Below are 17,719 nucleotides of genomic sequence, written 5' to 3' on the forward strand. Positions count from 1 at the left end.
ACCAAAAAAGAAGCATTAACGTTGGAGACGAATGTTGACAGTTTAGTCTAAGGACATGAATATGAATGAGATGGCTTAAAGAAGAGGAGAAATCAGTATTAAGTATAATATGAGAAAAAAGAAGCTGAGCTGGTGTACACCATTAAGAATTATGGCGGAATTATGAGAAAATATGCAGTTGAATAAACTAGATTGAATCAACAAATAGCGACAACCCAGACTAACTCGTGAATAATAAAACGGATCAAGCCGTAGAAAATTGTTACAAATAAAAATTACGTTGGTAGATAGATAGGTAGATTTCTCTGGGACGTGATATTCAGTGAGTGGAACGTTGTAGTAATACTGAGCGGATGGCCTGGGTTCGATTTGCGGGGACTCCTCTGGGCACACTCATGTTCAACCAAACTGCGGGATTACCTGATCTTCTTGAGATATCATAGGCGGCACTGGGAAAGGAACTTGACTCCTTACCCTAATGTATGAATTTTACAAGTCGTTGGGATTAGTATTTTGTGAATTCAATCCTCACCTGCCAAAGCAACCTTCGGATCCCTAATTGTTGGAAGTAGGCATTAAGAAGACTCATCGATTCATTTAGAGATTGAGATACCTCAACAATTTAAAAGGAGGGCAGCATGCTCTGATCTCGAAACTTGTGAAAGAATGTCAGTACTGAATAAATGATAAAAATACAAGATGAATATCTCCAAAGGAAATAAAAGAAACGGCCAGAAATTTTTTTTGACTATGACGATGTTCACGTGCAGGGAACCTCAAGGGTGAATATTTCCACGGAAAAAATAGCCCACTCCTTTATCGCTGGGGGAAAGATCAAAATTGGATAATTGAGATTCTGGATAAAGCGATATTTTTTCAAAATAGAGCATTAGAAAATACACTACCAAAATATCTTCTAGATCCCTTCTCAAGAATTTGAAGTGTTGTAGAAAATGGTTGCAACGGCGAAATAAGTGCCCACGTATGCTCCTATGCATAATGGGTACCCTTAGATTTGGAAACAGCATGATCGATTCGCACTTAATACATTTTTATTAGCTATTATCTCAGCATAGCCCTTTTATGTTTCAGGTACCTAGATATTCCATTGCTGACGCCGATTATTATTCTTAACCTAAACATGTCACATCTGAACAAACGGCCCTCTTGATATTTTGTATGTTTTAATGATATAAATATTTATTTGGTAAAATAGTACGTGAATAATATATTAAATGTACAATGATATTATAGTAAAAATTCGTCGTTGCTACAGAATTCTATTCATCAGATTTTGGGAGGTTAACCGAAAAAGTTATTTCAGTGGAATGCAATGTATATCTAGCAGCATTAACAAATTCCAAAGAAACTGCGGGAGATGTCGCAACAGTAACTTTTTAACGGAGTCATCCGCTAATGTGCATTTCAATGCAACAATTTCAGAGTGTAAAAATCATTCGCCTTGACTGGGACTCGAACCCAGATCTACGAATGCATGTGACATTGTATGCACGGTATTTCGTCACAACATCTAGTTCCTTTAAAAGCCCCATAATTTCAGAGTTTAAGAGGACGCCTCGGTAGCTTAAGTGGCTAAAGCACTCGACCGGATGTTGAGGGATCTGGGTTCGAGTCCCAGTCAAGGCGAATGATTTTTACACTCTGAAATTGTAGCAGCATTAAGTTAAGGCTTGATAAAATTAATTTCAGTTAAAATAAATGAGATTGACTTTTAAGTTCACCCTAAAATTAAATTCAACAGAAATATACCATTTACTCCTGCGAAAACTCGTTAAACATTTTTTGTTTTCGTTTCTCAAGGTAAAGAATGAATCATTATTGATACTAATGAAAGATTATCGATCTCTATAAAAGAACAAGTGACTTGGAGTCGAAATCTTTTCGCTCTCTCTCTCTCTCTCTCTCTCTCTCCTATTACCTCGCATTGGTGCTAACCTGAAATAATTATCCTGGAGATACTCTCTCATGTGACGAATTAACTTTCACCGTGGTAAGCTCAAAGTTAGGTTATTGTACATTTAAACAAACGTGTAAAGCTAAACATTTATCAGAAAAATAATATAATGAGTTAAGAGTTCACCGAAAAGTTGTCTTTTGAGTTGATACATCAACGTTTAACGCGCTATTTCCCAAGCCATCCGTTTAATCACACTTCAGCATTATCTTTGTAAGCTAGTACGCTACAGTAACCACTATGACAAGCAGTAAGTACATGTATGCACCTTCTTCCCTCCTCATGGAATACAACTGTGCTGGCGTGATCAGGGATAACTGCTCATGGTTGAGTCACCTATTCCAGATAGGTCGCGTAGGGGCCAGACGAGTAGGAGCCAGACGAAAGGCCGTCCTCGAAGGTGCAGTGAAGTGAAGTCTGCGGTAGTGAAGCGGCCTCAAAGGCGTCTCTTGACCCCAGTGGATCGGCCAATTGGGTGATGGCGTCACTTTAAAAACATTATTGATCAAGACAACGGGAAATCACCTCAGTTATTTATCCCACGACTTTATGAAGAAGACAATTATGAGAATGAGTACTGCTGCTGGATACTAAATTGCTAATACTGCTAACTACTTTAAAGCAGCAGCATGAGCATGAAAGGCAAGGCCTCCGCAATCGCCATCGCATGAAATCCTTGAAAAATGAAACCAACAGCAGCAGCGAAAAAGACGCACGAGAGAACTGAACCAGTTGATATATGGACTTAGGATGTTAAAACGATCTTGAGGCCCGGGAAATTTAAATCATAAAGCGAGGGATGGAATGGATGGATGGAGAGATGAAAGAAATATATTTAAGGCTGTGTGAAGTGAAATGGAAAGATAGCTGGAGTTTTTGGAGTGATGGTTATGAAGTACGTAATATATACGGAAGAGTCAACGTGGGGTCGACATAATAGCACTGAATAGGAAGCTGGGGAGAAGGGACGAATGGACGTGGCACAGGATAGCGCGAATTACTTATTGTTATACAGAATAACAGAGAGGAGAAGAGAGAATATGGGATAACTGTAGTAAAAGGAAAGGAGTGGGAAGAAGTGTAATAAACATAAAGCATGTGATTGATGGATTACTATTATTATTAGTACGAGCAAAACTAACGAATCAGGTCATTGTTAAGATTTCGTAGCCAAAATGTAATCATAGGGAGGTAAGAATAGATAGAGTATACCAGCAATTAGAAGAAAGTCTCGCGAGTGTGTCCCTGGAAGGAAATATTTGATGGTGATGTAGGATTAGAACACGCTGGTGAACGAAGTGAGAGATGAAGAGGGGGAGTTGGGAGACTACGCGTACCATTTAGGTACAAGGAATGGCCGCAGGAAGAAATCAATAGAGTTTTAGCGGAGAAGTCGTTTAATCTAAACGAGTAATTGGGTTAAAAATACGTAGTATTCGTGGAAAATTCCCGAAGACTAAGAGATATATCAATTAGACTGTATTGTGATTACCCATGAATTTAGAAACATTGTGATCAATTCGCACACATTTCCGGGAGCGGAAATGGACTCGGATCATAATTTAGCACTAATGAAGAGTAGCGTCAGATCCAAGAGGATGAAACAGGGAAGTTGAATGAAACAATGGAATGTAGAAGAAAAACCGGGACGAAAATAAAGGTGTGCAAGAAGAGAGTAGAAACATTTATGAGTGAAAACAGGGAGATGGGTGGAATAGAAGAAAGATGGGAACATACTGGTATAAAATACTGAATATGAAACTACATATAGAAATACTTAATAGGAAAATAACTAGGAAGCTATGAATTACAGACGAGATGATTAAGAAAGTGAAAGCGTGAATGAAATGGAAGAATGTAAAAACAGAGTTTGGTAGAAGCAAACAATAAATTGAAGGGGGGAAATGAATAGGACAAAGGGATTCTTGTTGCAGGACACAGTGTGACGACATGGAGAATTTACTAAGGAACGGTGAAATGAGCGCACTATACTCCAAATGTAGATTAAGCCAAAATTATGGTTAAAAACGTCGACTGTTAAATCTGGATGCACAATGGCTGGAGGGGGAGTTCCAATTTTTTCCTTTTACGGTAGAACGGAATGATTTTCAGTTCACATTGGCAGTATTTTTAGACACACTGAGAAAACACCGATCCTGATTTCTGTACTTTTGTCATCGCCCCATGAAACATTCGGTATTGAAAAGCCCTTTATCTAAGTCCTCATCAGATATTCTCATCGTTTACTTGAATTAAAAAAAAATGAGTGCCAAATAATCCATGTTTCCGTGTCGGTCGACGTCCTATTTCGTCATTTTTTGGACACCAACTAGAAGACGCAGTCACCGCCACCGACTCGGTCATGCAAACAGCTGAGAGGGGTCGTATTAGAGGTCGGTAAAAATCAACCATTTCCGCCTAGTGCTCCGCAATTAGAGATCCATTGGGCACGGAAGGATGGCGACTTTTTTTTAACCGCCGACAGGGATAGGGGCGGAGGGAGGGGTTCGGATTTCGCCTTAATGGGGCGCGCCTGCCCGATAGCGGCGGGAGTACGGTGGTATCCGTCCGTGCCAGGACGAGCGACGTGGGTGTGTGTGCGCGCGCTAAAGAGAGAGGCGCCATAAAGAGGAGAGTGTACGTAGATAGAACTCAAGAAATAAATTATCCTCATGTTTTACCCACAAACAGCCAGAAAGGTCTCTTTAAGTTTTTGTTTAATTCTTAGATTGCTTACTAGGAAAAAAATTGCCTACTTATACCTACGCATAAGTCTACCTCCCCATTACCTACGTATTAGTCTTGTAAGTAGAGAGGGGATCGAGATGGTGCGGGGGCTAACGTACTGGCTTCCCACCATGAGGGCGCGGGTTCAAATCCCGGCGGTGTTGAATATTTTTCAGAGGTATCTCGATCCCTACTTGAGGTGCTTTGTGGAGGGCACTTTGAGTGAGTACGCCGTCCGTCGGATGGGACGTTAAACTGCGGACCCCTTGGCGCCTTTCGTTAAGAGTAGGCTAATGCCGACGCCGGGTTTCTCTCCACCCTTCATCCTTTCCTATCCATCCCCTATGGCGCAAATGACCTTAGCTGTCGGTCGCCTCCCCTCAAAACTACTACTACTGTAAGTAGAGAATGTATAATGTTTTCTCGGATTTTCTTTCAGATGAGGTAAGTTACTGCCTGGATTTAGAAAGCTTACGAATACCTTCAATCGTAATCCCAATATTTGGCGCACACCCTGTCGTCTTCCTCAAGGTGTTGAGACGACGTCGGAGGTGATTATGTTAGCTTTCAGCAGTGTAACTCGTGGCCTCGTGGAAAACCCGAGGTCACTTATTCTACATCAACTTAATACCCCGCAAGCCACCGCAAGGGCGTGTGGCGGGGGGTGTCAGGGCACCACCCGTAATTAAGAAAAAACCGCATGCAAAATCCACAAATTTTTACAATCCACAAACAAAACATGGTATACATTCATGCAAAAAACATTACACCCCACGCACATGCAAAAACACAAACTACCAACTAACATGCACATTCTCCTACAAATATACCTAATGTCTTCGCAATGCTTAATTTTGTTCCGACTTGTAAATTAAACGTTTTTAATATTTCTTAAGTGACGCCGGTTTCCTAATATTTTGATTTCTCATTGTTCGGGGAAAGAATGAGTATTTTTATCTATCTGTACTGAAATCTATCTCCCTTATTTTATCTTTGTGGTCTGATCTACCTGAGTAGTGTGGGGCCATTTTAATTCCTTCGGTGTCATCGTTAAACTCGTTAAACTGGCGGATATTCTCTGGGATTTATCTAATCCTCTTTGCAAATATTTTTCCTAAGGATCCCAAATATTTGCGGCATATTCCAAATGAGGTCTAACTACGGCAAAATAACACGTCTCTTTAACTTTCTCATTACATTTACCCATCACCTGTTTAATGAAACCGAGTTTCTCTACGGCGGATCAGCATATTGTCCAATTATATTAATATACGACATATGTCGGGAAAATAACCAAAACATGTAGGATAGTGTTCGACTCCTTGGTGGATGGCGACGTGTTCAAATCCCAGGTGACTTCCTAAAACCCACGGGTTCCAGTTTGGAGTCACGAGAGGGTTCGTAAGTATTTTAAAATCCACCTCAACTCGGGCTTTGAAAAACTTGGGGTTCGACACCACTAGTATATGCTCTCTCAAGTGTATTCTCACGATCCCATACACGTACGATATCTTATAAAAAATTCCCGGGGCTTATTTTTAATAATTAATTGGACATTTTTACAGATAATTACACACTATTCCCTTCAAAGTACCCTTATTGACATGCTATACATTTTAACACTGCCGTTTCCACTGCTAGGGGTATCCGGAAAATGCTTCTTCTGAAACGCTGTTCAGCTCAATCAGCGATTTTTGTTTTATCTTCTCAATCATGTTAAATCTCCGTTCTTTGATTAGGTATTTGATCTTTAGGAAACAGGAAGAAGTCCGTAGGGGCCAGGTCAGTTGAGAAGGAGGCCTGGGGAACGACCGTTATGCTGTTTTCCATACAAAAATCGCAAACGACGAGGGCCAAATTAGCGGGTGCATAGCCATGATGCAACGTCCACTATCCGTCGACAACACCATTTCAATGGAAGAAAACAGAAAATGACAGTCAGCCGTGAAGTTTGACGGTCTTTCCGAACGAGGAATATCTACAGACGAAGTTCGGCTTCTTTAAACCTCCCGTAGCATTCATGATCTTGTGCGACGATTTAAAAATTCATACCCAAAAGGTTTGCATAACATCTAAAACATTTTCGTAAACGTTTATTCTAACTTCACACAAACGCGCTGATCTTCCTTCTAATTAATTTATCAAAATCGGTGAACGAAAAAAATTTGATTCTAAAAGGAGCCGTAGCTATGCAAAAAGGACGATTATCGAGGTTATGCGAGGTTGGGAGCATGGTTTGAGTTGGCTCTGGAGAGGGTTTGGGCCAACTATTTGTACCAACAGCACCTAGCCCCGACTCTCCGTCGAGAACAGAACAGGAATCTTTGATAAGGCCTCGTATAATTCAAACCGGGAAGAACTGCCATTGCGCACGGAATTCGTCCCGTATACTCGAGTAAGTTTATGATGTTTTATGCAGGTTTTCCCCACGGTCTCATTTTTGTAAACACGTCCACATTTTTTGAGAAAAGACTACCATCCGCGAACAATTTGAAAAATTTACATAATTTTCGGGAATGCTCCAATTTGAAGTTAACTTGATTGATTAATTTCAATTTTATTTATAATGCAGCATATTGATGTCAAAATGCTGGAATTAGTCCTCGATGTAAATGCCAGCGATGAACGAACATGGGATAACCAGGTTTTTTCCGTTAAATTTTCTATTTTGATGTAAAACAACAAATTTTTCCAAAATTATTTTGTGATTAATTTTGTTTAGACAATTCAATTGAAAATCCCAAGTAATCTCTGGACCGGTTATATTACATACCTTAAGGGAAATTTAAAATTTCAGAGTCCCATGCCCTCAGTTGTGCTCAACGAGTCATTATCTCAGCGGATCAAATTATGACAACCTTAATTTCAGAGGATGGAAGACAGGAAGTTGGATGAGGTCCTACCTGATGAACCTGCATGAAAATTCCAAAACTGTCAACGAAGAATACCAATGGGGTCGATGGTATCGCGTCCAGTCTGCGGGGCGGAGTGATGCACCTAAAAATATGCTGTCATGAAAAATTACTGTAAAAAATATGCTCTCATGCATGCTTGTATGCACAAATATGATATCGCACACATGTAAGGATCGGAATACCATAGAATATTCTAGATTAGAATTCAATTTCCATGCGAGAGAAACAAGAATACGATAAATCAAATTAATATATATTATAAAAAATAAATAAATAAATAAATATATATATACACGTGTGTGTGTAATTACACACACCCATATACATATATGTGTGTGTGTGTGTGTGGGTCGCGGAAGTCCAGGGGGTAGAGCGTTGGACTGGTGATCGGAGGGGCCCGGGTTCGATTCCCGGGCAAGTCACCCTGGGTATCTGCAGCTCCACCCAAGCTATGTGATTTTTCGGGTACCAGATCTTCCTGGCAAACCATAACCGGTACAGGGAAAGGAACTGGCCCCCCCTACCCTGATGTGTGAATTTCACCCGCCGTATAGGGCTTAGTACTGGGTGGCTACCATCACCTACCAACCGACCTTCGGGTTGATTGATGTGTTTATGGTTTATATGTTTTTATATAATTTATATAATTATTTGATATAATCCTATTTGATATATATATACATACATACAATATATATATATATGTGTGTGTACATATATATATATATATATATATATATATATATATATATATATATATATATATATATATATATATAATATATACATTATATATATGTGTGTGTACATATATATATATATATCAAATAGGATTTTTAGAATCTCTTATGATAAGAGACTGAATAAAGAACTGTTTAATCATTACAAGTTGACATCATCGCACTTTAAGATATTGACGTGTAACGACATAACCATCGTCTATCCAATGCAAATGTGGAAACGAGCTTTCTCTATATCAAATCAAGTTAACTCCTAAATATGCCATCGTGTGACCAAACCAGGGCCTTAAATTAGTTTTGTAAAAAAGCACACCATGAGTGTTTCTCCTCTTTCTCTAAATCAGTTATCGAAGGCTTAGCTGGTGATTTTCCTCCCGTTTGCACTCACTCCTACGCGAAGCGCCAATAATTGCTGCTGTTTTTTTATATCTCAGCATGAAATGCACCGCACGTGCGACCGTAACCTTCTAACATCTTCAAAGTCGGCAATATTCGTGCCGGCTGCAATTGTCTCGCGGCAGTTTGGCTATTTCCGATACGGAATAATCGATTTCAGCTCGAGACCTTAATACTGCGCGAATCGATATCGCCATGACTATCGAAGCGATATCGCGATTCTCGAGGATTGAAATGTGTTTCCCGGAGGATGAAGGTGGACGGGCGTTATCGGTTGCGTATCTCAGGACTGCTCCACATCCAGCCGAGGAGATCTGGCTGTAAGAGGAGGGAGCATGACACGCACTGCGTGTGTACGGGACTCCTCGTGGCGCATGCGTACCGTGACGACAACTGACCTTGGCGAGACATTCACCGTGCATTCTTGAGATCTTTACACAAGTCCCCCGGTCCATGCAAATGCTTCAGTTTACGCTCGTATGTTTTTTTTATGCCCTCAACGCGATTTCACGATAAATGCGAGTTTTTTTTCTCCTCTCGGACGGAAAGGAATTTCGCTAAAAAGGTATATAATTATTCTCATATCCACCATAATGGAATTCTATAAAAGAAACAAGTGAAATATACAGAATATAAGCGATGGCATAATAATAAGATATGAAATATAAAAACCTTTTCATCTCAAGCACAAATAATTTCTCCACCTATGCCTATTCGACGGAGAGGATATTCGCTCTGACGCACACGAGCCGAAAATCGATATCCTCACTTCTTAATGCGAAACACTACGACTCCGGACAGCCAACAAGTGGCTGAAAACACTTCACCGAGTAACAAAAAAGTGCAATGGGCAAGCATTTTGCGAAAAATACTAAATCGCTAGTGTGCTATGGCTAGGTTGATAAAAAGCTATCAGTCTGAAGTTTGGTTGAAGCATCTTTCCAAAATGTTCTCTTCTCAGCATGTCCTTTCGATAATTTGTAACTTTTCACACGTATGCCTCCATTTTATGGTAATTATGTTCCATTCATGGTTTCCTCTGCAGTTCTTGCCATCCTTTCCTCCTTCCATTAATGCCATTTGGAGGTTGTCGCATATTCACCGTTCCTTCATCGCTTCTATATCTTCTCCTTCTACGTCCTTTAAAGGGTTTCCTTCCCCGCGCCACTATTAGGCTTTCTTTGTCGGCGATTCTCTTTGTCCATTGAAGTATTAATATTCATCAGTGACACCACAATTCGATAACTACTAAAATTTGTCCTTCTTGCTGCTCTTAATGTCCATGTTTCCTTGCCATTAAAAATCCTGACAATTAAAACAAAATTTAAAAGAAAAACCGCCACTACCATTCCAGTATTTTTTATGCCAACCGCGATATTTTTTTCGAGCGCAGCCTTAAGATTGATGTCTCTTCATGAAATTACTCCGAGCAAAAATTAAATTATTACATAAATAAGTAAAAATACATTCTATTGTTTCAGGCTTCACTTCGTGGAAATAATTAATATCCATTATTAAAATAGAAAGAAAGACTCGTACTTTTCCACAGATTTTGTGGAAAAAAAATCTGTGGAAAAGTACGAGTCTTTCTTTCTATTTTAATAATGGAAGTAAAAATACATTTACGATTTCATTTCGCCATGGAGAAGGGGAGAGGGGCGAAAGAAGAGACTGGATTTTGAATAATTCAGTGCTCTTTTTTACTGAGTACATGTTGATCGCACCGAAAGTACTTGCTAATTGTTTAATTTTTATGTATTTCAAGAACACGAATAGTCAGGAGTATGTTAACATGGCGTGAAAGCTCAGTATGGCGCGGCATGACTCCATTTCCCGTAAATAACAGTTCTAAATACGAACAAAATGTAGTTTAATCTAAAATATTTTAATACCCAAAAAACGCACAAATAAAATGTTTGATTTAACAAAACTCAAATTGCCGGTGCATTGAAACAGAGCCAAAGGACTGGAAAACATCCTTAACAATTTAGATAAAAGTACTGTTTTCTCCTATTTTTTTATCATGTACTATCTAGCATATAATGAGATCGGTTTTTATAATCCTAATATATTACATTAACGATGTAAGGGACGTAGGCGTGTTTGGTTTTCTTTAAGTTATTTTGTCTGCCGACAATTTTTCTATGCAACGAATGCTCACGGAAAATTCTCTGCATATGACCTTTCAAATCCTCCAATATCTAAATCAGTTGAGGGATATACTCATAAATGTATTTAATAAGTAAAAAAAAATATCTCCCATCAGAGAAGTGTATTAGAAACCTTCAGCCGGACTTCTCCAATCCTAGATGCCTCTTTTACGTAGAACTGCGAATTAACAATTTCATCCTAACGTAAATTTGAAACAATTCTTACCAAACAAGAAAGGTATTATACACAATTTTTCACCTTGTTCTATGGACTTCTGGAACGACAATTGCCAAAAAATGAGGAGGGTTCCAAATGTCCTTTTTTTTTCGATTCACTGAACGTAAAAAAAGGCTTTATTTTTTTAAGCTTTTGTGAACTGACGACTGTTCTTGATTTAAAATGAATAAAGGACGTTTTCAGGGTTCTACACGCCTCAATTTATTAGCCAACCATAGTTTCAACAGTCAACTTCCACATTCCGAGGAATGAATAACAGAATGTTCGGGAAAACTCTTCTTCCGGAGATGAAAATGGGAGAGGAAGGACGTGACTGGTCGGGAGATGTGCAGGGGTCGGAGGGAAAGCGGGGATATTGAAAAAAATACGGCTGAAAGTCATGGGTTACAAATTTCCAACCAATGCTCACATTAATACCAAGTCAGGGCCTGGTATACGAGGTCTGTTCAATAACGAATGACCATATTGTTTTCAAACATTCCTTAATCATCCTCTAAATGTTGATCGATGTAGTTTCAACGTAGTTTCCGTTGGATGAAATTAACTCATTCTACTTTTATCCAGTCCTCTTAAAGACATGAAATTAACTTATTCTTTCTTTTTACTAGTGCTCTTGACGATAATGGAAGCCATATTTTGCTGGGCCCTTCAAAATTACCTAAGCAGTCTTAAAAACTGCTTCTGATGATGAGAAATATTTCCCACATTGGCGTTTCTTCAGATTGGGGAAAAGTACATGTAAAAAGACACATGGGGTTAGGATTGGACTCTAGAGAGGATGAGGAAAACACTTCACATTCATTTTCGCGAGATGTTCAGCAAAATTTGCGAACAGCATCTATGCATCATTATCTTGGTGAAGCATCCAGCATTTCTTTAAAATTTGGCCTTCTTGAGATGACTAACACTCAGGAGAATTTTCGGTATATAGCTATGACATTATTCTTTCAAAAATGCGTGTACTGGTACGACAAGCTGATATATAGTAAGTTACCCTGAATATAGAAAAATGTTATGGCCATAGCTTTCTCACAACGTTGGCTTAGTGACGCTAGAGATACCCACGCAGAGCTTTGCTGTTTGCTCTCATAATCAAAATGATTTTGCTAAGTTCCATCTGCATTGCTAATCTTCAACAAGTACCTCTCATAATCTTGTGACATCAACTTCAACTGTAGAAAAACCTGCACACCAATGCCCTGTTGTCCAGATATGAGCAGTTTTGGAACCCAACACATAAACAATTTTTCTGTTATCAGCCGTCGGATGGTATCTTATGATATTCTAATTTCTCTCAAAATTTTATTCAACAATCTTCTCTTATGATGGCAGCAGCGGTGTTAATATTTGTTTCAGTAAGAGCAGTGGCTGTAGCTATGGGTCCACCTTCATTTCAAAATTTCTTCTCCCTTTTATCTTGTTAAACCATCTCCTAACTGTGCTATAGGGTAAGACAGAGTCTCCATAATTTTCATATTTCATTACATAGGCCTCGGCTGACGATATATTCAGGCGAATGCAAAATTTCAACGCAGTATCGTGTTTTACTTTCAACGTTCCCGTGGGCACATTGAACATGTTTCAACTTGAAAGAGCTACTGCTGACGAAGGACTGGAGTGAGATCAATGAAACTTGTACCATATACATTAAGCACTTAGCAAACGTCATAAAAAATAATTAAACTCATTTATAATAAATTATGCGATTGAAAAATTTATGATCACTCGGTATTTACATCCCTTACATAAGTGGGGCTGAGCCGTTTGCAATCTCTATACCCACTTAAACATCATACCATCAAAATTAGCAAACATTTTATGCTGTTAAAAATATTGAACTGTTTCCTATACACTGATATCATGATATACTTGGTGGTAGACGTTTCGAAAATTTGGAGAATTTGTTGCATTTATCAAAACCTTTCCAAGTTAGTTAATTCTTCATGTGATTTTTTTTCAGAAGTGTGTCCGCAATAACTTGGGAGCTCACGGGATAGAATTGAGAATTTTACTCGCAACATCACATCACTCAAATTGCTGACCTTCGAGTTGAAAAACATCTCTCTCGTCGTCAAGGAACAAATAATGAGAATTGTATACCTATTCTCAGACGTAATGCTAATTAAAATATTAGTTTACAAATAAACGATTGCTATTTTTTTAAAGGGGAAAGTGAGCGTCTATTGGGTATAGTATCCGGTTACTGAATGGTTCAATTCCTGTTGATATTTCTCGTTTTCATCAGTTAAATGTTATCTATACGATGATGTGAAAACTTGATCATTCTGCACCATCAACAGCAGAGCAGAGCTGATTTTTGGAATTTTTTATTAGGCAGAGAAGGGACTTTAGTTATTGTAGAACTCATTATAAAATCAAATCGCAGGTTATGAATCAATTTAAATCACTACAGAATGAAAGTTATGATATTATCTAGCGATAGGAAGGAAGTAACTATCAAAGTAAGGAGGTAATACAGTAGAGAAGGCAGAACTTCACTTATTTGGGAATCATTTCAGACAAATATTTATTAATTCACAGTAATCCGAAAACAGCACTTTGGCCTTTACAAAGGACTTTAAACAATGATATAATAACAGAAACAATTTCGAACACCCAAGCCCCAGATGGAGAAAGACCCATCAAGGTGGGAATCTAACCCGCGACCTCTGGGTTGGTAGGCGAGGACGTTACCCCGCCGCCACCGGGGCTGGCAAAATACCGTATATCGTATAATACGTAATATGGGATTTATATTATCGAGAATTAGCTTGAATAGCGAAACATTTTCGTAAAGAGGAGGGTGTTGATGAATGGGATCTTAGTAAAGACGTATAGATTAGATTAATAATAACAATAACGTTATGCACTTCTTCCCTTTCGCTTTCACTTCATAATTTCGAAATTTCTCCCTCATAGAGTATAAGGGTAGTTTGGTGGCTTTAAAAATATAGATTTGGAGAAGAGTGTACAAAATATAATTGACGGAAAGGAAGGCAAACAAAGCTGTGGGAATGGCAGAGGTTAAGTTTTTGAAAGAAAGAATTGGAATTAAACATTTTTGAAATTTATTGACCAATAAAAGTTTGATATTACCGATCAAAATCATAAAGTTCTCATTGGCGGCTAAGTCTGGCTCATTGTGACACAGCGCAAATTCCTCTTCTGTAAGTTTCAAAACATTCCATTTCACTGGGGAAATTATCATTAGCATACCTGTAGAAACTATCTGAGGACTTCGAATTCGGATTCCGCTGACAATTCATTGTCTCCTTTACGACGCAGGCTGGTGAGTTCCGAAACATGAAAGTTTGATTTTCATAAGTCTTTCCACTGAATGAGCTTCCATAGATTCCGAGAATCCGAATGCCTTTTCCTTCTTACTTGAGGAGGACGTAATGAGGAAGAGGAGGTGATATCATTAAAGATGAAGAAGGGAAGCGCTGCTCAGAGAATCCGATGAATGATTGACGGATGGAAGTGAAGGAGCCAGAGGAAGCAGGGGGTTGGCAGATGGAAGAGGGGAAAGGGGTGGACGAGGGGGGAGGAAAGGCAGATGAATGGCAGGTCGAACGAGTCTTAGATCGGTGATGTGTTAAAGATCTATGGGAGGGGCGAGGGAAGTTTCATGGGGGGAGCACGAAACGACATTTCACTGACTTAATCCGAAAAGACTGCAATTACAAGTATGGTATTTCAAAATTATCTGATTAGGGGGAAAATCTAGCCAAATGTGGACGAGAGCCTTATGGGAAAGGCTTACTACTATGGTATGTGTTTTGTTACTTCTATTTATAACACTCGATCACATCGGACATCAACTACGGAAGTTATACGGAGGGTTTTGACGGTCGGGCTATGAATGTATTCCTAGTTTTAATTGCGGGAGGAGCTTTTGACGTGATATGTTTCTGATTTATCTTACTTTCCGCGGTGATAAGCGTGTTGTGTGTTCTATCAATACTAAATGAAAGACATTCAACTACCATTCTGCAATTTCCATTATGAATATCTATTTTATTTCTTTCTCTTGTAAGGTATTAATGGCCGATGGCACTGTGGGTTTATTTTTGGTGACTGGTTCATGACTGTCTATCACGTCACAATACCACAATGAGTTTACATTTGTAGGTAATGTAACAGAGATAAGATATAAGGCATATTGACTGCAGAACCAATTGGTTCGTGGAATAGTTTTTTCTTCGCACAATTAGATCCCACAATTGAAGGAAACTATCAACTACACGAGGTGAGTTCAAAAAGTAAGGTGACTTTATATTTTTATGAAAAAATATTTATTTATTCTTCAATATTCAAGTTGCTTCCTTCAAATTAATCTCCACAAATATAATACACTTATGCCAACGCTTTTTCCAATCCTCGAAGCAATTCTGATTAACACTTTATGGTATAGCCGCGAACTCTTCCAGCGATGTAGTCTCTATCTCCTCAATCGTTGCAAATCTCCGTCCTCTCATAGGTCTTTTCAGTTTTGGGAACAGGAAAAAGTCACAAGGGTGCCAAATCCGGTGAATATGGTGGCTGAGGAATGATTGTGGTGTTATTTTTGACAAAAAAATCTTTCACAAGTAACGAAGAGTGAGCAGGTGCATTATCGTGAGGCAAAAGCTATGAATTGTTTTTCCACAATTCCGGAATTTTGTTGGTATTGCTTCTTGAAAACGGCACAAAACTTAAAGATAATACTCCTTATTGACCGTAAAACCTTATGGTAAGAACGTCTGATGCTTTACGCCACGATAATGGAAGAAAACAATGAGCAAAACCTTGACATTTGATCGAAATTGGCGTGCTTTTATCGGCCTTGGTTCTCCTGGGTTTTTCCATCGGGACGATTGAGCTTTGGTTTCGACGTCATAATCATATACCCATGATTAGTCACCAGCTATGACCCTTTTGAGCAAATCATGATCATCATTGACGTCATTCAACAGCTCCTGAACGATGCTCATGCAACGGTTCTTCTGTTCAAAATTAAGCAGTTTCGGAACGAACTTCGCTGACACACGTCTCATGCCCAAAACATCCAATAAAATTGTATGCTACGAGCCCACCGATATGCATACATCCTAAGCAACTTCCCTAATAGTGATTATACTATTTTTCAAAACAATTTTCTTCACTGCTTCAACTTTTTGATCTGCTTGGGCGTTAATGACGTGCTTGGGCGTCCAAAGCGAGGATCGTCTTCTTAGCCATCTTGGAAGAGCTTGTACCACTTATTAACTTTTTTTTACTCAGAGTAGACTCACCGTGTGTCATTGTCAACATTTCAAGTGTTATGGAGCACTTAATTCCATTTTTTACACAAAATGCTATGCAAATTCTTTGATCCATTTTGTTTAAAGCAGAAAATCGCCGAGCGAACCCAAAAACGTAAAACATTTATATCTGCAAATAACAAAATAAATATGCTATATCGTTAAAAATATAAGCAAATGTTTGGGACATATGTACCAACACAACAAAACAAAAAAATTGAAAAATTCCAAATAAACTGCGGGAGATGCCGCAACAGTAACTATTTTTAATGGAGTCATCCGCAAATGTGCATTTCAATGCAACAATTTCAGAGTGTAAAAATCATTCGCCTTGACTGGGATGTGGGACCTCGTGGACTGTGGCGCTTCGCGCACGACTACGTATGCCTGTGACATTGTTTGTACGGTATTTCGTCACAACATCTTGTTTCTTTTAAAAGCCCCAAAATTTCAGAGTTAACAGAACGCCTCGGTAGCTTAAGTGGCTAAAGCACTCGACCGGATACTGAGGGATCTGGATTCGTATCCCAGTCAAGGCGAATGATTTTTACACTCTGTAATTATTGCATTGAAAAAAATTGAAAATCGAATGTACTATATGTTGCCCGCAAAATTTGAAAAGTCACCTTACTTTTTGAACACACCTAGTATATCGAGCAATAATCCTTTTTGATGGGTAGTAACCTAACACCACCTGATACCCATCATCATGGTGGCTTTCTGGATTAGATGCATGCGATTTCAAACCTGAGTCCGAGAAATATAATATTTCAAGTCAAAGGACGCTTATTTTTTTCGGAAGTGATTTATAAGAGTACGGCAATACGTAATGCCTTTCAGGGACTTGCCAAACTAAATTTGACAATACTTTATGATAATAGGAAAGTTAACTTCAAATATGGATAAACAGAGTCGTAATTTCCCCTCTGGAAAGGGAATTTATTAGAGGAGGTCTCGGCGCTGCGACCTTCAGTTTGTAGGGTGAGCAGCTATCCCGTCGGAATCGATAACGCAAAGAGATTTAGAAAACAGCTATAGAGATTGAGGAATAATATTTTAGGAAACTGTGTGATATAAAAAACAATTCTCTTGATGCCCTGAATAACCTGATTTTTTCGTACATACGCTCCCAACACTTCGAAGTAATCTTCCCTTTTTCTATTCCAAAGGTTGAGCGTAACACGGGTTTGAATCTTGCGCAGCGATTTCACAATGAGCATCGTACGGTGGACTATTTGGGTTAGCATCCCAAAAATGCATTACGGTCAAATGTACCATAATTTTGTTCTTCCTTGG

This window comes from Hetaerina americana, unplaced genomic scaffold (genome assembly GCF_022747635.1).
Source record: "Hetaerina americana unplaced genomic scaffold, ioHetAmer1.1.p SCAF_3, whole genome shotgun sequence".
NCBI lineage: Eukaryota > Metazoa > Arthropoda > Insecta > Odonata > Calopterygidae > Hetaerina > Hetaerina americana.